Source organism: Lactuca sativa, chromosome 2 (assembly GCF_002870075.4).
Source record: "Lactuca sativa cultivar Salinas chromosome 2, Lsat_Salinas_v11, whole genome shotgun sequence".
Classification (NCBI taxonomy): Eukaryota; Viridiplantae; Streptophyta; class Magnoliopsida; order Asterales; family Asteraceae; genus Lactuca; species Lactuca sativa.
Genome location: NC_056624.2, coordinates 66831395 through 66837208, shown reverse-complemented (window position 1 = coordinate 66837208; position 5814 = coordinate 66831395). Strand labels below are relative to the sequence as shown.

At 43.5% G+C, this 5814-nt stretch overlaps 1 non-coding gene across 1 annotated transcript; it reads left to right on the top strand.

The window, feature by feature from the left end:
• The first annotated feature begins 370 nt into the window (after positions 1–370).
• LOC111879715 (small nucleolar RNA R71) lies at positions 371–477 on the top strand. The gene has a single exon (XR_002846213.2). It is a non-coding gene; the product is annotated as a small nucleolar RNA R71 (small nucleolar RNA).
• The last annotated feature ends 5337 nt before the right edge of the window (positions 478–5814 follow it).

The following is a 5814-nucleotide window of genomic DNA, read 5'->3' as shown; positions in this document are numbered from 1 at the left end:
TGAGTAAAAAACTTGCACCTTCTTGTTGCCATTCTCATCTAAATCATAGTCTCTAGTGAGGTGAGGTCCATTGCAGTTTTCACAACCCACCCGAATAGCATGGATCGTTTGGTCCATTTTATCCATCCTCCTATCCATGGTTTTTAACATAGCCATGACCGCGGATAAGTCTTCAGTAGCTGCATATGCGGCTCCTCTAGTGACATCATGTCTAGAGTTGTGATATTCTCTAGAGTGTTTAGAGAATTCTTCAAACAATTCTTTGATCACCAGGGGCGGCTTCTTTGTGAGTGGGCCTTACGAGTCAAGTAACTGTCTAGTTGTGACATTGACTCCATCATAGAAGATGGAGACTTCTTGCTGGTTGTTTAAGTCATGGTGCGGGCAGTTTCTTAGTAAGCTCTTGTACCTCTCCCAAGCTTCATATAGCGACTCTCCAGCTTGTTGTTCAAAGTTAGCAATGGCCTTTTTCAACTTGGCTATCTTGGAAGGTGAGCAAAAGTGATCAATGAATTCTTCTTTCATCTTGGCCCATGTGGTGACTGATCCGGGAGGAAGTGACTTGAGCCAGTCTTTAGCAGCACCTTTGAATGTCATCGGAAGCATGCGAAGTAGTTGAGTCTCGCGAGGCACATTTGGAACATTGAAGTAGTCAGCTACATCATTGACTTCATCCAAATGCTTGTAGGCATCTTCGTGGTCTTTTCCATAAAAAGGTATTTCTTTAAGTAAAGTTAGGATATGACCCTTGAGCTCGAAAGTAGCAGTTGCGGGAATTGCGGGTTGCACAAGTCCCGGGTCAGTGTCGTCGCGCATCCTCTTCTTCCATTCCCCCATGGGAATTTCATCAATGTTAGCCATAGTGATAGCTAACTCTTCCTCGGAATCGGATTCGTGCTCGTATGTAGGCTCCTCTTCTTCCTCGGTCTCGTACTCAATATCTTCCTTAACCGGTTCGTCGATTACTAAAGAAGCGTTGGATGCTCCTGATTTGCTGCTCTTCTTTTTCCCAAAAATAGTCTTTAAATTGGACAAAGGTGACTTCTTTGGTGTACTCGAGCTTTCCACGTCCTTTCCTTTGTTCCTTTTCAATACGGATTCGGGATCTTCAAACGGGGGTACCAGCGGGGTGTTTGATCCTCTGGTCATGAAAGTCCTGAAATAAACAAGATAAAAACGTACAAAGAACAAAAAAATGTACTAAAAAAATCGAAAATTAATCTGCCAAATACACTTGTACTCGCCGAGCTTCAGGCAAATGCTTGGAAGAAGGAGATAGAGCTAGAGACTCGGGCCAGGGAGGAGGCGGAGTCTCAAGGGAGGGATTGACGACCGGCACAGCCCCAGCCGGCCGCCAAGCGGGCCAAGCCCGCCGATTCCAGATCGGGGAACCAGAGGGCCGCACTTGTGGCAAGTGCGGCAAGAGTCATGATGGAGTGTGCAGAGAAGGGTCTTGCTACAAATGTGGCAAGGAGGGGCATATGGCCAAGGATTTCCCCAAGGAGTTTGCAGTTTGTTTCCACTGCAACCAGACCGAACACCAGAAGGCAGAGTGTCCACAGTTACGAGGGTCAGCGCAGGGAGCATCTCCGGGATTTGCCCCTGCTGCAGCTAGAGCTACTGATAGTCGTCCAGTGAAGGCCGAGGTACCGAAGGCACGAGGGAGGGCCTTCCAGTTGACCGTGGAGGAGGTCCGCGTAGCGCCCGATGTCGTGGCTGGTATGTATTCTTTCATGTATTTATTTTGATGTTTGAGATATTGTGTTTATATTATGTTATGCGTAGGTATTTTTCTTGTGAGTTATGTACCTGCCTTGGTGTTATTTGACTCAGGTGCGAGTCGGTCTTTTGTATCTTTGGCTTTTAGTCAGCACATCAGTATTAGTCGAGAGGCGTTGAGTCGACCTCTGAGAGTTTCCATAGCTGACGAGAGGGCGGTGTATGCCACAGAGGTGATCCGAGGGTGTGTACTCGAGATTTTCGGCGTTGAGTTTCCAATTAATTTAGTTCCTATTGTGATGGGAGATGTTTGTGTCATTATGGGCATGGACTGACTGAGCAGATTTGGGGCGGTTATCGACTACGAGCGATAGCTAGTGACCACACGAGACCCTAGTGGGGGAGTTCTTACGGTGTACGACGAGGATACACGTTCTGGGTCAGCATTTTGTTCGGCCGCTAGAGCGAGGCAGAGTCTACAGTAGGGATGTAGTGGGTTTGTGGCGTATGTGGTGGATACAAGGGTTGATTCAGAGAGACCGAGGTCAGTTGATGAGGTTCTGATAGTGCGAGAGTTCCCGGATGTTTTCCCGGAAGAGTTGCCGGGTGTGCCTCCCGAGAGGCAGGTAGAGTTCCATATCGATTTAGTTCTGGGGGCGGCACCCTATCGCCTTGCACCTCCAGAGATGCAGGAGTTATCCTCACAGCTTCAGGAGCTGCTGGGGAAGGGGTTTATTCGGCCGAGCAGTTCGCCGTGGGGAGCGCCTATCCTTTTTGTCAAGAAAAAGGATAGTTCACACCGGATGTGCATTGATTACCGGGAGTTGAACAAGTTGACGGTTGATGTGTGTAAAATGCACTTGTTTTATTCCTACTTTTTATTAATAAATTTAGCACACAAAGGCAATGAACCTGTCTTTTAATGGTATAGTTGGATAAGTAGGGTGTCGAACTCAGGGAATGGAAAATTAAACTAATGGTTAATTCTAACTAAGCAATTAATGAAAGTAAAAGGTTTTTCTCTAGTTTTTCAAGACTAGAAACTTAAACACGCCACAAAAACACTTAATTAACTAAGTAACTAAAGCAAACAACTAATTCACCAAATTTGATAAAGATGTTTCTATTTAGGTTCAACCAATTCACTCCTATGGTTATTTTGAATTTATGATAGATTAATTGTTATTGGCTACCAACTATAGTGGTTAGGTTCATGTTCATTACTCCTAACCCTTAGACAATTAATTAATTCAAGAAGTGATCAAGTGTTTAAACTAATTAACTCCCTAGATTAATAATTTGGATTAAATAAGATTTGTAATGGTTAATCAAATTAGTGGTTCAATTAACCTCTTGTTTGTTGGTTTCTCAAACAAGCTCACACATTAATCTACCCATTATCTTGTTAATCTTAGTTTCATATTCATTATTCCTAAGCATATGATTAAGTGTTCACATAGACATATGAGGTTAACAACTAAGAGATGTTCATGCAGCTTAATTGTCTTCCAATTAACAGAAAATAGTTGTGATTAATGCATAAGGTTCTTTAACAAACTTAATTTAATAAATCTCCAATAAACATTCAATCAAAAGCTAAGAATTAAACCATAGGAGTTCCTTGGTATTCCCCAAACAGAAACAAAAACGTATTTAGCTCATAGTTGCAGTAAAAACAAACACAAAAACAAGTTTAACTAGGCTAGACATACTTAATTCCTAAAGCTAAGTGGAATGATTAACCTAGTTGCTTTGATTCTTCAAAAGGTTGAAGATTAGAGTTCCTCAGCGCCTTCCAGGGTTCTTAATCGCAGATGGATCTTCAAAAAATGCCAGAAAAGTATCCCCATTAGATAAAGGCTCGGTTTTTATAACTATCTCAAAACAGGGTGTACTCGGCGAGTAGCAGACCCAACTCACCGAGTAGGTTCTTAGTTATCCGTCTCAAATCAGGAGTCGTGGCTTATCTTCTGGAATATTCTAATGGAATCGCTGAGTAGGCTCGTGTACTCGCTGAGTAGGTAAGCTTTTGTCCCTCAATCTTCATTATTTGGTCTCCAATTGCTTCCCCTTGTTCCCTTTCATTCCCACGCATGTCTTTTGGACTGAAAACAAAATTTAACCAGTATTAAGTACCTTTTGTCCATATTATACACATAATTAGTTAAAAATGAATACAAATGTATGCTAAGTAATTAACTAATTATGCACATATCAACGGTCAAGAACCGTTACCCGTTGCCGAGGATCGACTGATAAGTTAATAACTAACTTGAAGATCGATTAGATCTATAAAACAGGTAAAGAAATAAACAAGTAAACAGCAAGAACACAATAATGGATCAAACGATGTCAAATGATTAATAAAACAATCCTCAGAAGAGCTCGATAAAGAACTACAACTGTAGAGGATTAGGGTTTACAAGAACGATAAAGAAATCTGTAAAGCTATCAATCGATCTATCAAAAACGTTTTCTATCATTTTTCTAACATGCATGCAAGCACATTATTATATAGTAAACCCTACAAGCTCACGGTTGGACAGGCCCAAACCGGAGTGCAAAACTGGACTATAAACCGAGCCCAATGACGCAATACAAAATAAATCCTACGCTACCCAACAATCTCCCCCTTTGCGTCAATTGGAGCGAGATCATTACTTCTTGCTTGGGCCAGCAGTAGCAGGAACCTTCTTCTTTACAGTTTGAAACAGACGAGAAATAAGGGCAAGTATCGTTTGTCTGAATCGGATGTACCACTGAATCATGTCGTCGAAGTATTTGATATCATCCGCTGTATTTTCTTTACACCGATGGATGATCCCCAGCACATGCTCAAGACAAGCAGTGGTATAAAGATATTTATCCGCTAAGGCAAAGAGACATTTTTGTCCTTCAGCCCTAGTGAACATGACCGAGTTTCGCCTTGGGTCAATCTTTCCCATCTTCATCTGGTTCAGATCACTGGTCGAGCCAACAGGAGAGACCTTCGGTTTCTTCTTGAAGACATTGGCAATCTCCTGATCCATCAGGGCTACCTCCATGATATAGCACACCAACATCCTTTTGAGATGGTCTATGATCGGACCATATTCAGCTTCATTCGTCAAGAGGATGTTGTGCAGAACAATCCAGTCATGGGGGTTGAGGTTCGGTAGATCTGCTAAAGATATGAGATGTTCGGTTTTTGCAGACCCTCGGATCACCCTGAACCGAACGTTGATGAATCTCCCTTCAGTGTAAGGCTTCAGAACTCGAACGTTGACGATCTTCTGAGCGCTCCAGGTTTGATATTGTGGTTGAGCAGCCTTCGGATAGAACTCGATTAATTCCCGATCAACCTCCGGATGAGGATGAGGGACTTCAACAACGTTGGCGAAGGCGTGGAAGATAAACGCCTTTCGGGTTAAGGGCATGTCGAACTGCGAGTCGACAGAGTTGTAGCAGTCGAAGGAGATCACCGGTTCGAGCCATAGCATGCTCGGAGTATCGATAGCCTCCTTTATCATTCTCTCTCGAGTCCAAGCAGGGAAAAGAGTCTTCCTGCTCTCGAGGAGATCGTGGGCTTCTTTTTGTTTGTGTTCAGCTTCTACAGCTTCTCGCGCCACACGAACATTGTCATTATCAACATTGCGACTATTTTTGCGTTTCAGCAAGTCGGCAATGGTTTCTTGATCATCTTCCTCTTCCTCCTCAGCTATCTTCTTTCCTTTATCCTTCACACCCGAACCAAAAGTTTGACCAGTAGGAGGAGGTTCGGTTGTGTGAGCAGCTTTTGAGGAAGGAGGTGGTTTCGATCCGGATTTCACTTCTCCCCCTTGTTTCGGAGTGGACACGAAACTAGGTAGACCTTCTATTTTATTGAGCAGGTCCAGGGCAGGAGCAAGTTTTTCTGCAAGGGTTCGCCTCACAGAGTGGTTCAAGATCGGATCGTGTGCTTCCAGGATGTTGGATATGGCAGAGTGTACATCTGAAACACACATCTTGATGACCTCCCGTTCGGATCGAAGAGCGTCAGTTTGTTGCTGAGAGTTGGAAAGCTGAGCACTCTTGACCTTGAGGGCGGTGGTTTTGCTTGCAAGAACGTCCATCAAC